At 52.0% G+C, this 15,338-nt stretch overlaps 20 non-coding genes across 20 annotated transcripts; 13 read left to right on the forward strand and 7 right to left on the reverse strand.

Moving 5' to 3' along the window:
• Positions 1-396: 396 nt before the first annotated feature.
• Positions 397-479, reverse strand: TRNAL-UAA (transfer RNA leucine (anticodon UAA)). Its single transcript has one exon. It is a non-coding gene; the product is annotated as a tRNA-Leu (tRNA).
• Positions 480-722: 243 nt separating this feature from the next.
• Positions 723-794, forward strand: TRNAE-UUC (transfer RNA glutamic acid (anticodon UUC)). The gene has a single exon. It is a non-coding gene; the product is annotated as a tRNA-Glu (tRNA).
• Positions 795-1,412: 618 nt separating this feature from the next.
• On the forward strand, positions 1,413-1,484 carry TRNAE-CUC (transfer RNA glutamic acid (anticodon CUC)). Its single transcript has one exon. It is a non-coding gene; the product is annotated as a tRNA-Glu (tRNA).
• A 1,102-nt stretch (positions 1,485-2,586) lies between these two features.
• Positions 2,587-2,669, reverse strand: TRNAL-UAA (transfer RNA leucine (anticodon UAA)). Its single transcript has one exon. It is a non-coding gene; the product is annotated as a tRNA-Leu (tRNA).
• Positions 2,670-2,920: 251 nt separating this feature from the next.
• On the forward strand, positions 2,921-2,992 carry TRNAE-UUC (transfer RNA glutamic acid (anticodon UUC)). The gene has a single exon. It is a non-coding gene; the product is annotated as a tRNA-Glu (tRNA).
• A 618-nt stretch (positions 2,993-3,610) lies between these two features.
• On the forward strand, positions 3,611-3,682 carry TRNAE-CUC (transfer RNA glutamic acid (anticodon CUC)). Its single transcript has one exon. It is a non-coding gene; the product is annotated as a tRNA-Glu (tRNA).
• Positions 3,683-4,784: 1,102 nt separating this feature from the next.
• On the reverse strand, positions 4,785-4,867 carry TRNAL-UAA (transfer RNA leucine (anticodon UAA)). Its single transcript has one exon. It is a non-coding gene; the product is annotated as a tRNA-Leu (tRNA).
• A 933-nt stretch (positions 4,868-5,800) lies between these two features.
• Positions 5,801-5,872, forward strand: TRNAE-CUC (transfer RNA glutamic acid (anticodon CUC)). The gene has a single exon. It is a non-coding gene; the product is annotated as a tRNA-Glu (tRNA).
• Positions 5,873-6,974: 1,102 nt separating this feature from the next.
• On the reverse strand, positions 6,975-7,057 carry TRNAL-UAA (transfer RNA leucine (anticodon UAA)). The gene has a single exon. It is a non-coding gene; the product is annotated as a tRNA-Leu (tRNA).
• A 243-nt stretch (positions 7,058-7,300) lies between these two features.
• Positions 7,301-7,372, forward strand: TRNAE-UUC (transfer RNA glutamic acid (anticodon UUC)). The gene has a single exon. It is a non-coding gene; the product is annotated as a tRNA-Glu (tRNA).
• Positions 7,373-7,990: 618 nt separating this feature from the next.
• TRNAE-CUC (transfer RNA glutamic acid (anticodon CUC)) lies at positions 7,991-8,062 on the forward strand. The gene has a single exon. It is a non-coding gene; the product is annotated as a tRNA-Glu (tRNA).
• A 1,095-nt stretch (positions 8,063-9,157) lies between these two features.
• TRNAL-UAA (transfer RNA leucine (anticodon UAA)) lies at positions 9,158-9,240 on the reverse strand. The gene has a single exon. It is a non-coding gene; the product is annotated as a tRNA-Leu (tRNA).
• A 251-nt stretch (positions 9,241-9,491) lies between these two features.
• On the forward strand, positions 9,492-9,563 carry TRNAE-UUC (transfer RNA glutamic acid (anticodon UUC)). Its single transcript has one exon. It is a non-coding gene; the product is annotated as a tRNA-Glu (tRNA).
• Positions 9,564-10,181: 618 nt separating this feature from the next.
• On the forward strand, positions 10,182-10,253 carry TRNAE-CUC (transfer RNA glutamic acid (anticodon CUC)). Its single transcript has one exon. It is a non-coding gene; the product is annotated as a tRNA-Glu (tRNA).
• Positions 10,254-11,355: 1,102 nt separating this feature from the next.
• TRNAL-UAA (transfer RNA leucine (anticodon UAA)) lies at positions 11,356-11,438 on the reverse strand. The gene has a single exon. It is a non-coding gene; the product is annotated as a tRNA-Leu (tRNA).
• Positions 11,439-11,681: 243 nt separating this feature from the next.
• Positions 11,682-11,753, forward strand: TRNAE-UUC (transfer RNA glutamic acid (anticodon UUC)). The gene has a single exon. It is a non-coding gene; the product is annotated as a tRNA-Glu (tRNA).
• A 618-nt stretch (positions 11,754-12,371) lies between these two features.
• Positions 12,372-12,443, forward strand: TRNAE-CUC (transfer RNA glutamic acid (anticodon CUC)). Its single transcript has one exon. It is a non-coding gene; the product is annotated as a tRNA-Glu (tRNA).
• Positions 12,444-13,545: 1,102 nt separating this feature from the next.
• Positions 13,546-13,628, reverse strand: TRNAL-UAA (transfer RNA leucine (anticodon UAA)). The gene has a single exon. It is a non-coding gene; the product is annotated as a tRNA-Leu (tRNA).
• A 243-nt stretch (positions 13,629-13,871) lies between these two features.
• On the forward strand, positions 13,872-13,943 carry TRNAE-UUC (transfer RNA glutamic acid (anticodon UUC)). The gene has a single exon. It is a non-coding gene; the product is annotated as a tRNA-Glu (tRNA).
• Positions 13,944-14,561: 618 nt separating this feature from the next.
• On the forward strand, positions 14,562-14,633 carry TRNAE-CUC (transfer RNA glutamic acid (anticodon CUC)). Its single transcript has one exon. It is a non-coding gene; the product is annotated as a tRNA-Glu (tRNA).
• The last annotated feature ends 705 nt before the right edge of the window (positions 14,634-15,338 follow it).

Consider the following 15,338-nt stretch of genomic DNA (forward strand, 5'->3'; position numbering starts at 1 on the left):
GGCCTGTGGAGAACCCTTTGCACGTTTGAGCCAGCCGGGCCTGCATCAGCAGATCCTGCTCCACTGGGAAGGGAGAGCCTGTAGGCGTAAATCAAAAAAAGGGGAGAAATCTGCAAATTCTAGCGGCAGACCCATGTTGCCCAGGAAGCAATCAGTTTCTCCTGCTCCCTATAGTGGAAAAAGACATAGGAGGTGTATGTTCTCTAGGCAGGGGCTCTGTGTAGATGGCACTTCATTGCTCTGGGAAGCATCCATGCTGGTAGAAGAGTAGCAGCAGACTCCACACCTGAGGCTTGAATGGGGACCGTTGCGGAGGGGCAGTGGGAGGCCGAGGAGGGCGGAGGAAAATGCTTTTCAAAAGCATCTGCACGTTCCTACAAACCTGCTGAAAACCCATACCAGGAATGGGGCTCGAACCCATGCGGACAAACATCCATTGGATCTTAAGTCCAACGCCTTAACCACTCGGCCACCCTGGTGAGACCCAAGGATTTACTTTCTTCAACTCCCTTTTTATGCTTGCTGCTGTAGCACCAGCTGTCCAGCAAGAGGTGATTGCAGAGTTAAAAGGCTTTTGCAGGAGGTTAAAAGTAATTGCTTATAACAAACACACTGTGTGACACCTAACTTTCTCCCACTCGGACTTTACCGTTAATTTTTATATTGGAGTTAGCTTAGTCACAATAAGTGGGTGAGCAAGGCAGGCACACTAGAGCATCTACTCCCTGGTGGTCTAGTGGCTAGGATTCGGCGCTTTCACCGCCGCGGCCCGGGTTCGATTGCCGGTCAGGGAAGATCCCTCTAAAGCATAGATTGCTTAATTTGTCTGTGTATCTTTTTTAAAAGAAGGTCTTTAAAAAGGCACCCATCCCAATAGATGAAAGCGGAGGAATGGGGCTTGTTCTCCTGTGCCCCAGGTTGCTTTGCCCCCATTGACCTAAGCCACCTTTGTGCGCACGCAGTCCCCCACCCAGTCAGGTGCTCTATGTTGGCGTGAAGTGCAGTACCAGCTCAACAGAAAGGTAAATTGCTGGAAAACCCTGCTGTGATGCATACATATACTTTGGAGCACTCTTCTCCTTTGCACTCTTGAATCGCTTAAGCGCAATGTATTCTTCCAGCAAGCTGAATAACGAGATAGGTGAGAGAAGGTGTACCAGCTGTCTGTGCGCCATCAGCAGCCACTAGGTGTCCCTCTTGTGTTTTCCCGGGGATCCTGATTGTGCAGGAATTCATCGGTTCAGTAGCAAGGGGGAGAGGATGGCCTGTGCCTGGAAGTGACAGGCAGTCTGGTGGCATCATGAGGATTAAGTTCCGATTCATATTTGCTGTAGAATAAAATATGTTTTCAGCCCCCATGAGCTTTGTCACTCGGAGAGCAGTGTATGAACTTTTGCTGCACGGCTCTGGGCTCCCTGGTGGTCTAGTGGTTAGGATTCGGCGCTCTCACCGCCGCGGCCCGGGTTCGATTCCCGGTCAGGGAAAAGTCCCTCTTCTGACCTTGAAAGCTTTTCCTTCCCGTAGGTCAGGGCTTCTCAAAATGAAGTTGCTTTTCTGACTCACAATTTGCCTAGCATGACGCAGTATCGCTCAAAATATGATTTTTGCAAGGTTCCTTTAGAGCTGCTTCCCATGGTGGGAGGCAAGGCTCTTGAGCAAGTGAGATCCTGTATTCCGAGGCGCGCTTCCTTTTGTAGGCTTCTGACCCCATGGCCTGTGGCAGGTAGTCCTCCTTTGACTGGGCCGCAGGCTTTGTCTCCAAATGGCGTCCTGGACCTACTGCAACCCACCTGTTTGCTAAAACGGAAGTCTGCCTCTGGGTAAGAAAAAGCTGAGCTGCACGTACGGAAAGCGGCAGAGGCCAGAGGCGGGGAGGGTGTGGCAAGGGCTGCCTGATTTGCATAGTGACCTGTTGCATCTTGGGAATGTACAGGCTTTGGAGCTTAACAGGTACTGCAGGTGTCTGCCTGGCCTGAGAGATGCCTGTCTGGTGCTCCCCTCAGGACACACAGGCCTTCCATTCGAGCATGGAGGGTGAGGGACATGGGTCACCCTCATATACAGGGGTGTGGGCATGGGCAGGATAGGTTGTGGGGGACCCGTCAGGGCATTGCCCGTTTGGAAGCCCGTTGGGAAGGCGAGAGGAGACGGGGCAGGAAACTCTGCTCAATTTCTTTCCCAGAGGCCTGTGGAGAACGCTTTGCACGTTTGAGCCAGCCGGGCCTGCATCAGCAGATCCTGCTCCACTGGGAAGGGTGAGCCTGTAGGCGTAAAAAGGGGAGAAATCTGCAAGAGCCGGGTTAACAAATTCTAGCGGCAGACCCATGTTGCCCAGGAAGCAATCAGTTTCTCCTGCTCCCTATAGTGGAAAGAGACATAGGAGGTGTATTTCTCTAGGCAGGGGCTCTGTGTAGATGGCACTTCATTGCTCTGGGAAGCATCCATGCTGGTAGAAGAGTAGCAGCAGACCCCACTCCTGAGGCTTGAATGGGGACCGTTGGGGAGGGGCAGTGGGAGGCGGAGGAGGGCAGAGGAAAATGTTTTTCAAAAGCATCTGCATGTTCCTACAAACCTGCTGAAAACCCATACCAGGAATGGGGCTCGAACCCATGCGGCCAAACGTCCATTGGATCTTAAGTCCAACGCCTTAACCACTCGGCCACCCTGGTGAGACCCAAGTATTTACTTTCTTCAACTCCCTTTGTATGCTTGCTGCTGTAGCACCGGCTGTCCAGCAAGAGGTGATTGCAGAGTTAAAAGGGTAAAAGGCTTTTGCAGGAGGTTAAAAGTAATTGCTTATAACAAACACACTGTGTGACACCTAACTTTCTCCCACTCGGACTTTACCGTTAATTTTTATATTGGAGTTAGCTTAGTCACAATAAGGGGGTGAGCAAGGCAGGCACACTAGAGCATCTACTCCCTGGTGGTCTAGTGGCTAGGATTCAGCGCTTTCACCGCCGTGGCCCGGGTTCGATTCCCGGTCAGGGAAGATCCCTCTAAAGCATAGATTGCTTAATTTGTCTGTGTATCTTTTTTAAAAGAAGGTCTTTAAAAAGGCACCCCTCCCAATAGATGAAAGCGGAGGAATGGGGCTTGTTCTTCTGTGCCCCAGGTTGCTTTGCCCCCATTGACCTAAGCCACCTTTGTGCGCACGCAGTCCCCCACCCAGTCAGGTGCTCTATGTTGGCGTGAAGTGCAGTACCAGCTCAACAGAAAGGTAAATTGCTGGAAAACCCTGCTGTGATGCATACATCTACTTTGGAGCACTCTTCTCCTTTGCACTCTTGAATCGCTTAAGCGCAATGTATTCTTCCAGCAAGCTGAATAACGAGATAGGTGAGAGAAGGTGTACCAGCTGTCTGTGCGCCATCAGCAGCCACTAGGTGTCCCTCTTGTGTTTTCCCGGGGATCCTGATTGTGCAGGAATTCATCGGTTCAGTAGCAAGGGGGAGAGGATGGCCTGTGCCTGGAAGTGACAGGCAGTCTGGTGGCATCATGAGGATTAAGTTCCGATTCATATTTGCTGTAGAATAAAATATGTTTTCAGCCCCCATGAGCTTTGTCACTCGGAGAGCAGTGTATGAACTTTTGCTGCACAGCTCTGGGTTCCCTGGTGGTCTAGTGGTTAGGATTCGGCGCTCTCACCGCCGCGGCCCGGGTTTGATTCCCGGTCAGGGAAAAGTCCCTCTTCTGACCTTGAAAGCATTTCCTTCCCGTAGGTTAGGGCTTCTCAAAATGAAGTTGCTTTTCGTACTCACAATTTGCCTAGCATGACGCAGTATCGCTCAAAATATGATTTTCGCAAGGTTCCATTAGAGCTGCTTCCCACGGTGGGAGGCAAGGCTCTTGAGCAAGTGAGATCCTGTATTCCGAGGCGCGCTTCCTTTTGTAGGCTTCTGACCCCATGGCCTGTGGCAGGTAGTCCTCCTTTGACTGGGCCGCAGGCTTTGTCTCCAAATGGCGTCCTGGACCCACTGCAACCCACCTGTTTGCTAAAACGGAAGACTGCCTCTGGGTAAGAAAAAGCTGAGCTGCACGTACCGAAAGCGGCAGAGGCCAGAGGCGGGGAGGGTGTGGCAAGGGCTGCCTGATTTGCATAGTGACCTGTTGCATCTTGGGAATGTACAGGCTTTGGAACTTAACAGGTACTGCAGGTGTCTGCCTGGCCTGAGAGATGCCTGTGTGGTGCTCCCCTCAGGACACACAGGCCTTCCATTCGAGCATGGAGGGTGAGGGACATGGGTCACCCTCATATACAGGGGTGTGGGCATGGGCAGGATAGGTTGTGGGGGACCCGTCAGGGCATTGCCCGTTTGGAAGCCCGTTGGGAAGGCGAGAGGAGACGGGGCAGGAAACTCTGCTCAATTTCTTTCCCAGAGGCCTGTGGAGAACGCTTTGCACGTTTGAGCCAGCCGGGCCTGCATCAGCAGATCCTGCTCCACTGGGAAGGGTGAGCCTGTAGGCGTAAAAAGGGGAGAAATCTGCAAGAGCCGGGTTAACAAATTCTAGCGGCAGACCCATGTTGCCCAGGAAGCAATCAGTTTCTCCTGCTCCCTATAGTGGAAAGAGACATAGGAGGTGTATTTCTCTAGGCAGGGGCTCTGTGTAGATGGCACTTCATTGCTCTGGGAAGCATCCATGCTGGTAGAAGAGTAGCAGCAGACCCCACTCCTGAGGCTTGAATGGGGACCGTTGGGGAGGGGCAGTGGGAGGCGGAGGAGGGCAGAGGAAAATGTTTTTCAAAAGCATCTGCATGTTCCTACAAACCTGCTGAAAACCCATACCAGGAAGGGGGCTCGAACCCATGCGGACAAACGTCCATTGGATCTTAAGTCCAACGCCTTAACCACTCGGCCACCCTGGTGAGACCCAAGGATTTACTTTCTTCAACTCCCTTTTTATGTTTGCTGCTGTAGCACCGGCTGTCCAGCAAGAGGTGATTGAAGAGTTAAAAGGCTTTTGCAGGAGGTTAAAAGTAATTGCTTATAACAAACACACTGTGTGACACCTAACTTTCTCTCACTCGGACTTTACAGTTAATCTTTATATTGGAGTTAGCTTAGTCACAATAATGGGGTGAGCAAGGCAGGCACACTAGAGCATCTCCTCCCTGGTGGTCTAGTGGCTAGGATTCGGCGCTTTCCCCGCCGCGGCCTGGGTTTGATTCCCGGTCAGGGAAGATCCCTCTAAAGCATGGATTGCTTAAGTTGTCTGTGTATCTTTTTTAAAAGAAGGTCTTTAGAAAGGCACCCCTCCCAATAGATACAAGCAGAGGAATGGGGCTTGTTCTCCTGTACCCCAGGTTGCTTTACCCCCATTGACCTAAGCCACCTTTGTGCGCACGCAGTCCCCCACCCAGTCAGGTGCTCTATGTTGGCGGGAAGTGCAGTACCAGCTCAACAGAAAGGTAAATTGCTGGAAAACCTTGCTGTGATGCATACATCTACTTTTGAGCACTCTTCTCCTTTGCACTCTTGAATCGCTTAAGCGCAACGTATTCTTCCAGCAAGCTGAATAACAAGATAGGTGAGAGAAGGTGTACCAGCTGTCTGTGCGCCATCAGCAGCCACTAGGTGCCCCTCTTGTGTTTTCCCGGGGATCCTGATTGTGCAGGAATTCATCGGTTCAGTAGCAAGGGGGAGAGGATGGCCTGTGCCTGGAAGTGACAGACAGTCTGGTGGCATCATGAGGATTAAGTTCCGATTCATATTTGCTGTAGAATAAAATATGTTTTCAGCCCCCATGAGCTTTGTCACTCGGAGAGCAGTGTATGACCTTTTGCTGCACGGCTCTGGGCTCCCTGGTGGTCTAGCGGTTAGGATTCAGCGCTCTCACCGCCGCGGCCTGGGTTCGATTCCCGGTCAGGGAAAAGTCCCTCTTCTGACCTTGAAAGCTTTTCCTTCCCGTAGGTCAGGGCTTCTCAAAATGAAGTTGCTTTTCTGACTCACAATTTGCCTAGCATGACGCAGTATCGCTCCAAATATGATTTTCGCAAGGTTCCTTTAGAGCTGCTTCCCACGGTGGGAGGCAAGGCTCTTGAGCAAGTGAGATCCTGTATTCCGAGGCGCGCTTCCTTTTGTAGGCTTCTGACCCCATGGCCTGTGGCAGGTAGTCCTCCTTTGACTGGGCCGCAGGCTTTGTCTCCAAATGGCGTCCTGGACCCACTGCAACCCACCTGTTTGCTAAAACGGAAGACTGCCTCTGGGTAAGAAAAAGCTGAGCTGCACGTACCGAAAGCGGCAGAGGCCAGAGGCGGGGAGGGTGTGGCAAGGGCTGCCTGATTTGCATAGTGACCTGTTGCATCTTGGGAATGTACAGGCTTTGGAACTTAACAGGTACTGCAGGTGTCTGCCTGGCCTGAGAGATGCCTGTCTGGTGCTCCCCTCAGGACACACAGGCCTTCCATTCGAGCATGGAGGGTGAGGGACATGGGTCACCCTCATATACAGGGGTGTGGGCATGGGCAGGATAGGTTGTGGGGGACCCGTCAGGGCATTGCCCGTTTGGAAGCCCGTTGGGAAGGCGAGAGGAGACGGGGCAGGAAACTCTGCTCAATTTCTTTCCCAGAGGCCTGTGGAGAACGCTTTGTACGTTTGAGCCAGCCGGGCCTGCATCAGCAGATCCTGCTCCACTGGGAAGGGTGAGCCTGTAGGCGTAAAAAGGGGAGAAATCTGCAAGAGCCGGGTTAACAAATTCTAGCGGCAGACCCATGTTGCCCAGGAAGCAATCAGTTTCTCCTGCTCCCTATAGTGGAAAGAGACATAGGAGGTGTATTTCTCTAGGCAGGGGCTCTGTGTAGATGGCACTTCATTGCTCTGGGAAGCATCCATGCTGGTAGAAGAGTAGCAGCAGACCCCACTCCTGAGGCGTGAATGGGGACCGTTGGGGAGGGGCAGTGGGAGGCGGAGGAGGGCAGAGGAAAATGTTTTTCAAAAGCATCTGCATGTTCCTACAAACCTGCTGAAAACCCATACCAGGAATGGGGCTCGAACCCATGCGGACAAACGTCCATTGGATCTTAAGTCCAACGCCTTAACCACTCGGCCACCCTGGTGAGACCCAAGGATTTACTTTCTTCAACTCCCTTTTTATGTTTGCTGCTGTAGCACCGGCTGTCCAGCAAGAGGTGATTGAAGAGTTAAAAGGCTTTTGCTGGAGGTTAAAAGTAAATGCTTATAACAAACACACTGTGTGACACCTAACTTTCTCTCACTCGGACTTTACCGTTAATCTTTATATTGGAGTTAGCTTAGTCACAATAATGGGGTGAGCAAGGCAGGCACACTAGAGCATCTCCTCCCTGGTGGTCTAGTGGCTAGGATTCGGCGCTTTCACCGCCGCGGCCTGGGTTTGATTCCCGGTCAGGGAAGATCCCTCTAAAGCATGGATTGCTTAAGTTGTCTGTGTATCTTTTTTAAAAGAAGGTCTTTAGAAAGGCACCCCTCCCAATAGATACAAGCAGAGGAATGGGGCTTGTTCTCCTGTACCCCAGGTTGCTTTACCCCCATTGACCTAAGCCACCTTTGTGCGCACGCAGTCCCCCACCCAGTCAGGTGCTCTATGTTGGCGGGAAGTGCAGTACCAGCTCAACAGAAAGGTAAATTGCTGGAAAACCTTGCTGTGATGCATACATCTACTTTTGAGCACTCTTCTCCTTTGCACTCTTGAATCGCTTAAGCGCAATGTATTCTTCCAGCAAGCTGAATAACAAGATAGGTGAGAGAAGGTGTACCAGCTGTCTGTGCGCCATCAGCAGCCACTAGGTGCCCCTCTTGTGTTTTCCCGGGGATCCTGATTGTGCAGGAATTCATCGGTTCAGTAGCAAGGGGGAGAGGATGGCCTGTGCCTGGAAGTGACAGACAGTCTGGTGGCATCATGAGGATTAAGTTCCGATTCATATTTGCTGTAGAATAAAATATGTTTTCAGCCCCCATGAGCTTTGTCACTCGGAGAGCAGTGTATGACCTTTTGCTGCACGGCTCTGGGCTCCCTGGTGGTCTAGTGGTTAGGATTCAGCGCTCTCACCGCCGCGGCCCGGGTTCGATTCCCGGTCAGGGAAAAGTCCCTCTTCTGACCTTGAAAGCTTTTCCTTCCCGTAGGTCAGGGCTTCTCAAAATGAAGTTGCTTTTCTGACTCACAATTTGCCTAGCATGACGCAGTATCGCTCCAAATATGATTTTCGCAAGGTTCCTTTAGAGCTGCTTCCCACGGTGGGAGGCAAGGCTCTTGAGCAAGTGAGATCCTGTATTCCGAGGCGCGCTTCCTTTTGTAGGCTTCTGACCCCATGGCCTGTGGCAGGTAGTCCTCCTTTGACTGGGCCGCAGGCTTTGTCTCCAAATGGCGTCCTGGACCCACTGCAACCCACCTGTTTGCTAAAACGGAAGTCTGCCTCTGGGTAAGAAAAAGCTGAGCTGCACGTACGGAAAGCGGCAGAGGCCAGAGGCGGGGAGGGTGTGGCAAGGGCTGCCTGATTTGCATAGTGACCTGTTGCATCTTGGGAATGTACAGGCTTTGGAGCTTAACAGGTACTGCAGGTGTCTGCCTGGCCTGAGAGATGCCTGTCTGGTGCTCCCCTCAGGACACACAGGCCTTCCATTCGAGCATGGAGGGTGAGGGACATGGGTCACCCTCATATACAGGGGTGTGGGCATGGGCAGGATAGGTTGTGGGGGACCCGTCAGGGCATTGCCCGTTTGGAAGCCCGTTCGGAAGGTGAGAGGAGGCGGGGCAGGAAACTCTGCTCAATTTCTTTCCCAGAGGCCTGTGGAGAACCCTTTGCACGTTTGAGCCAGCCGGGCCTGCATCAGCAGATCCTGCTCCACTGGGAAGGGAGAGCCTGTAGGCGTAAATCAAAAAAAGGGGAGAAATCTGCAAATTCAAGCGGCAGACCCATGTTGCCCAGGAAGCAATCAGTTTCTCCTGCTCCCTATAGTGGAAAAAGACATAGGAGGTGTATGTTCTCTAGGCAGGGGCTCTGTGTAGATGGCACTTCATTGCTCTGGGAAGTATCCATGCTGGTAGAAGAGTAGCAGCAGACTCCACACCTGAGGCTTGAATGGGGAGCGTTGCGGAGGGGCAGTGGGAGGCCGAGGAGGGCGGAGGAAAATGCTTTTCAAAAGCATCTGCACGTTCCTACAAACCTGCTGAAAACCCATACCAGGAATGGGGCTCGAACCCATGCGGACAAACGTCCATTGGATCTTAAGTCCAACGCCTTAACCACTCGGCCACCCTGGTGAGACCCAAGTATTTACTTTCTTCAACTCCCTTTGTATGCTTGCTGCTGTAGCACCGGCTGTCCAGCAAGAGGTGATTGCAGAGTTAAAAGGGTAAAAGGCTTTTGCAGAAGGTTAAAAGTAATTGCTTATAACAAACACACTGTGTGACACCTAACTTTCTCCCACTCGGACTTTACCGTTAATTTTTATATTGGAGTTAGCTTAGTCACAATAAGGGGGTGAGCAAGGCAGGCACACTAGAGCATCTACTCCCTGGTGGTCTAGTGGCTAGGATTCAGCGCTTTCACCGCCGTGGCCCGGGTTCGATTCCCGGTCAGGGAAGATCCCTCTAAAGCATAGATTGCTTAATTTGTCTGTGTATCTTTTTTAAAAGAAGGTCTTTAAAAAGGCACCCCTCCCAATAGATGAAAGCGGAGGAATGGGGCTTGTTCTCCTGTGCACTAGGTTGCTTTGCCCCCATTGACCTAAGCCACCTTTGTGCGCACGCAGTCCCCCACCCAGTCAGGTGCTCTATGTTGGCGTGAAGTGCAGTACCAGCTCAACAGAAAGGTAAATTGCTGGAAAACCCTGCTGTGATGCATACATCTACTTTGGAGCACTCTTCTCCTTTGCACTCTTGAATCGCTTAAGCGCAATGTATTCTTCCAGCAAGCTGAATAACGAGATAGGTGAGAGAAGGTGTACCAGCTGTCTGTGCGCCATCAGCAGCCACTAGGTGTCCCTCTTGTGTTTTCCCGGGGATCCTGATTGTGCAGGAATTCATCGGTTCAGTAGCAAGGGGGAGAGGATGGCCTGTGCCTGGAAGTGACAGGCAGTCTGGTGGCATCATGAGGATTAAGTTCCGATTCATATTTGCTGTAGAATAAAATATGTTTTCAGCCCCCATGAGCTTTGTCACTCGGAGAGCAGTGTATGAACTTTTGCTGCACAGCTCTGGGTTCCCTGGTGGTCTAGTGGTTAGGATTCGGCGCTCTCACCGCCGCGGCCCGGGTTCGATTCCCGGTCAGGGAAAAGTCCCTCTTCTGACCTTGAAAGCTTTTCCTTCCCGTAGGTCAGGGCTTCTCAAAATGAAGTTGCTTTTCTGACTCACAATTTGCCTAGCATGACGCAGTATTGCTCAAAATATGATTTTCGCAAGGTTCCTTTAGAGCTGCTTCCCACGGTGGGAGGCAAGGCTCTTGAGCAAGTGAGATCCTGTATTCCGAGGCGCGCTTCCTTTTGTAGGCTTCTGACCCCATGGCCTGTGGCAGGTAGTCCTCCTTTGACTGGGCCGCAGGCTTTGTCTCCAAATGGCGTCCTGGACCCACTGCAACCCACCTGTTTGCTAAAACGGAAGACTGCCTCTGGGTAAGAAAAAGCTGAGCTGCACGTACCGAAAGCGGCAGAGGCCAGAGGCGGGGAGGGTGTGGCAAGGGCTGCCTGATTTGCATAGTGACCTGTTGCATCTTGGGAATGTACAGGCTTTGGAACTTAACAGGTACTGCAGGTGTCTGCCTGGCCTGAGAGATGCCTGTCTGGTGCTCCCCTCAGGACACACAGGCCTTCCATTCGAGCATGGAGGGTGAGGGACATGGGTCACCCTCATATACAGGGGTGTGGGCATGGGCAGGATAGGTTGTGGGGGACCCGTCAGGGCATTGCCCGTTTGGAAGCCCGTTGGGAAGGCGAGAGGAGACGGGGCAGGAAACTCTGCTCAATTTCTTTCCCAGAGGCCTGTGGAGAACGCTTTGCACGTTTGAGCCAGCCGGGCCTGCATCAGCAGATCCTGCTCCACTGGGAAGGGTGAGCCTGTAGGCGTAAAAAGGGGAGAAATCTGCAAGAGCCGGGTTAACAAATTCTAGCGGCAGACCCATGTTGCCCAGGAAGCAATCAGTTTCTCCTGCTCCCTATAGTGGAAAGAGACATAGGAGGTGTATTTCTCTAGGCAGGGGCTCTGTGTAGATGGCACTTCATTGCTCTGGGAAGCATCCATGCTGGTAGAAGAGTAGCAGCAGACCCCACTCCTGAGGCTTGAATGGGGACCGTTGGGGAGGGGCAGTGGGAGGCGGAGGAGGGCAGAGGAAAATGTTTTTCAAAAGCATCTGCATGTTCCTACAAACCTGCTGAAAACCCATACCAGGAATGGGGCTCGAACCCATGCGGACAAACGTCCATTGGATCTTAAGTCCAACGCCTTAACCACTCGGCCACCCTGGTGAGACCCAAGGATTTACTTTCTTCAACTCCCTTTTTATGTTTGCTGCTGTAGCACCGGCTGTCCAGCAAGAGGTGATTGAAGAGTTAAAAGGCTTTTGCAGGAGGTTAAAAGTAATTGCTTATAACAAACACACTGTGTGACACCTAACTTTCTCTCACTCGGACTTTACCGTTAATCTTTATATTGGAGTTAGCTTAGTCACAATAATGGGGTGAGCAAGGCAAGCACACTAGAGCATCTCCTCCCTGGTGGTCTAGTGGCTAGGATTCGGCGCTTTCACCGCCGCGGCCTGGGTTTGATTCCCGGTCAGGGAAGATCCCTCTAAAGCATGGATTGCTTAAGTTGTCTGTGTATCTTTTTTAAAAGAAGGTCTTTAGAAAGGCACCCCTCCCAATAGATACAAGCAGAGGAATGGGGCTTGTTCTCCTGTACCCCAGGTTGCTTTACCCCCATTGACCTAAGCCACCTTTGTGCGATCGCAGTCCCCCACCCAGTCAGGTGCTCTATGTTGGCGGGAAGTGCAGTACCAGCTCAACAGAAAGGTAAATTGCTGGAAAACCTTGCTGTGATGCATACATCTACTTTTGAGCACTCTTCTCCTTTGCACTCTTGAATCGCTTAAGCGCAATGTATTCTTCCAGCAAGCTGAATAACAAGATAGGTGAGAGAAGGTGTACCAGCTGTCTGTGCGCCATCAGCAGCCACTAGGTGCCCCTCTTGTGTTTTCCCGGGGATCCTGATTGTGCAGGAATTCATCGGTTCAGTAGCAAGGGGGAGAGGATGGCCTGTGCCTGGAAGTGACAGATAGTCTGGTGGCATCATGAGGATTAAGTTCCGATTCATATTTGCTGTAGAATAAAATATGTTTTCAGCCCCCATGAGCTTTGTCACTCGGAGAGCAGTGTATGACCTTTTGCTGCACGGCTCTGGGCTCCCTGGTGGTCTAGTGGTTAGAATTCAGCGCTCTCACCGCCGCGGCCTGGGTTCGATTCCCGGTCAGGGAAAAGTCCCTCTTCTGACCTTGAAAGCTTTTCCTTCCCGTAGGTCAGGGCTTCTCAAAATGAAGTTGCTTTTCTGACTCACAATTTGCCTAGCATGACGCAGTATCGCTCCAAATATGATTTTCGCAAGGTTCCTTTAGAGCTGCTTCCCACGGTGGGAGGCAAGGCTCTTGAGCAAGTGAGATCCTGTATTCCGAGGCGCGCTTCCTTTTGTAGGCTTCTGACCCCATGGCCTGTGGCAGGTAGTCCTCCTTTGACTGGGCCGCAGGCTTTGTCTCCAAATGGCGTCCTGGACCCACTGCAACCCACCTGTTTGCTAAAACGGAAGACTGCCTCTGGGTAAGAAAAAGCTGAGCTGCATGTACCGAAAGCGGCAGAGGCCAGAGGCGGGGAGGGTGTGGCAAGGGCTGCCTGATTTGCATAGTGACCTGTTGCATCTTGGGAATGTACAGGCTTTGGAACTTAACAGGTACTGCAGGTGTCTGCCTGGCCTGAGAGATGCCTGTCTGGTGCTCCCCTCAGGACACACAGGCCTTCCATTCGAGCATGGAGGGTGAGGGACATGGGTCACCCTCATATACAGGGGTGTGGGCATGGGCAGGATAGGTTGTGGGGGACCCGTCAGGGCATTGACCGTTTGGAAGCCCGTTGGGAAGGCGAGAGGAGACGGGGCAGGAAACTCTGCTCAATTTCTTTCCCAGAGGCCTGTGGAGAACGCTTTGCAGGTTTGAGCCAGCCGGGCCTGCATCAGCAGATCCTGCTCCACTGGGAAGGGTGAGCCTGTAGGCGTAAAAAGGGGAGAAATCTGCAAGAGCCGGGTTAACAAATTCTAGCGGCAGACCCATGTTGCCCAGGAAGCAATCAGTTTCTCCTGCTCCCTATAGTGGAAAGAGACATAGGAGGTGTATTTCTCTAGGCAGGGGCTCTGTGTAGATGGCACTTCATTGCTCTGGGAAGCATCCATGCTGGTAGAAGAGTAGCAGCAGACCCCACTCCTGAGGCTTGAATGGGGACCGTTGGGGAGGGGCAGTGGGAGGCGGAGGAGGGCAGAGGAAAATGTTTTTCAAAAGCATCTGCATGTTCCTACAAACCTGCTGAAAACCCATACCAGGAATGGGGCTCGAACCCATGCGGACAAACGTCCATTGGATCTTAAGTCCAACGCCTTAACCACTCGGCCACCCTGGTGAGACCCAAGGATTTACTTTCTTCAACTCCCTTTTTATGTTTGCTGCTGTAGCACCGGCTGTCCAGCAAGAGGTGATTGAAGAGTTAAAAGGCTTTTGCAGGAGGTTAAAAGTAATTGCTTATAACAAACACACTGTGTGACACCTAACTTTCTCTCACTCGGACTTTACCGTTAATCTTTATATTGGAGTTAGCTTAGTCACAATAATGGGGTGAGCAAGGCAGGCACACTAGAGCATCTCCTCCCTGGTGGTCTAGTGGCTAGGATTCGGCGCTTTCACCGCCGCGGCCTGGGTTTGATTCCCGGTCAGGGAAGATCCCTCTAAAGCATGGATTGCTTAAGTTGTCTGTGTATCTTTTTTAAAAGAAGGTCTTTAGAAAGGCACCCCTCCCAATAGATACAAGCAGAGGAATGGGGCTTGTTCTCCTGTACTCCAGGTTGCTTTACCCCCATTGACCTAAGCCACCTTTGTGCGCACGCAGTCCCCCACCCAGTCAGGTGCTCTATGTTGGCGGGAAGTGCAGTACCAGCTCAACAGAAAGGTAAATTGCTGGAAAACCTTGCTGTGATGCATACATCTACTTTTGAGCACTCTTCTCCTTTGCACTCTTGAATCGCTTAAGCGCAATGTATTCTTCCAGCAAGCTGAATAACAAGATAGGTGAGAGAAGGTGTACCAGCTGTCTGTGCGCCATCAGCAGCCACTAGGTGCCCCTCTTGTGTTTTCCCGGGGATCCTGATTGTGCAGGAATTCATCGGTTCAGTAGCAAGGGGGAGAGGATGGCCTGTGCCTGGAAGTGACAGACAGTCTGGTGGCATCATGAGGATTAAGTTCCGATTCATATTTGCTGTAGAATAAAATATGTTTTCAGCCCCCATGAGCTTTGTCACTCGGAGAGCAGTGTATGACCTTTTGCTGCACGGCTCTGGGCTCCCTGGTGGTCTAGTGGTTAGGATTCAGCGCTCTCACCGCCGCGGCCCGGGTTCGATTCCCGGTCAGGGAAAAGTCCCTCTTCTGACCTTGAAAGCTTTTCCTTCCCGTAGGTCAGGGCTTCTCAAAATGAAGTTGCTTTTCTGACTCACAATTTGCCTAGCATGACGCAGTATCGCTCCAAATATGATTTTCGCAAGGTTCCTTTAGAGCTGCTTCCCACGGTGGGAGGCAAGGCTCTTGAGCAAGTGAGATCCTGTATTCCGAGGCGCGCTTCCTTTTGTAGGCTTCTGACCCCATGGCCTGTGGCAGGTAGTCCTCCTTTGACTGGGCCGCAGGCTTTGTCTCCAAATGGCGTCCTGGACCCACTGCAACCCACCTGTTTGCTAAAACGGAAGTCTGCCTCTGGGTAAGAAAAAGCTGAGCTGCAAGTACGGAAAGCGGCAGAGGCCAGAGGCGGGGAGGGTGTGGCAAGGGCTGCCTGATTTGCATAGTGACCTGTTGCATCTTGGGAATGTACAGGCTTTGGAGCTTAACAGGTACTGCAGGTGTCTGCCTGGCCTGAGAGATGCCTGTCTGGTGCTCCCCTCAGGACACACAGGCCTTCCATTCGAGCATGGAGGGTGAGGGACATGGGTCACCCTCATATACAGGGGTGTGGGCATGGGCAGGATAGGTTGTGGGGGACCCGTCAGGGCATTGCCCGTTTGGAAGCCCGTTCGGAAGGTGAGAGGAGGCGGGGCAGGAAACTCTGCTCAATTTCTTTCCCAGAGGCCTG

Source organism: Lissotriton vulgaris, chromosome 4_1 (assembly GCF_964263255.1).
Source record: "Lissotriton vulgaris chromosome 4_1, aLisVul1.2, whole genome shotgun sequence".
NCBI classification, from domain to species: Eukaryota; Metazoa; Chordata; class Amphibia; order Caudata; family Salamandridae; genus Lissotriton; species Lissotriton vulgaris.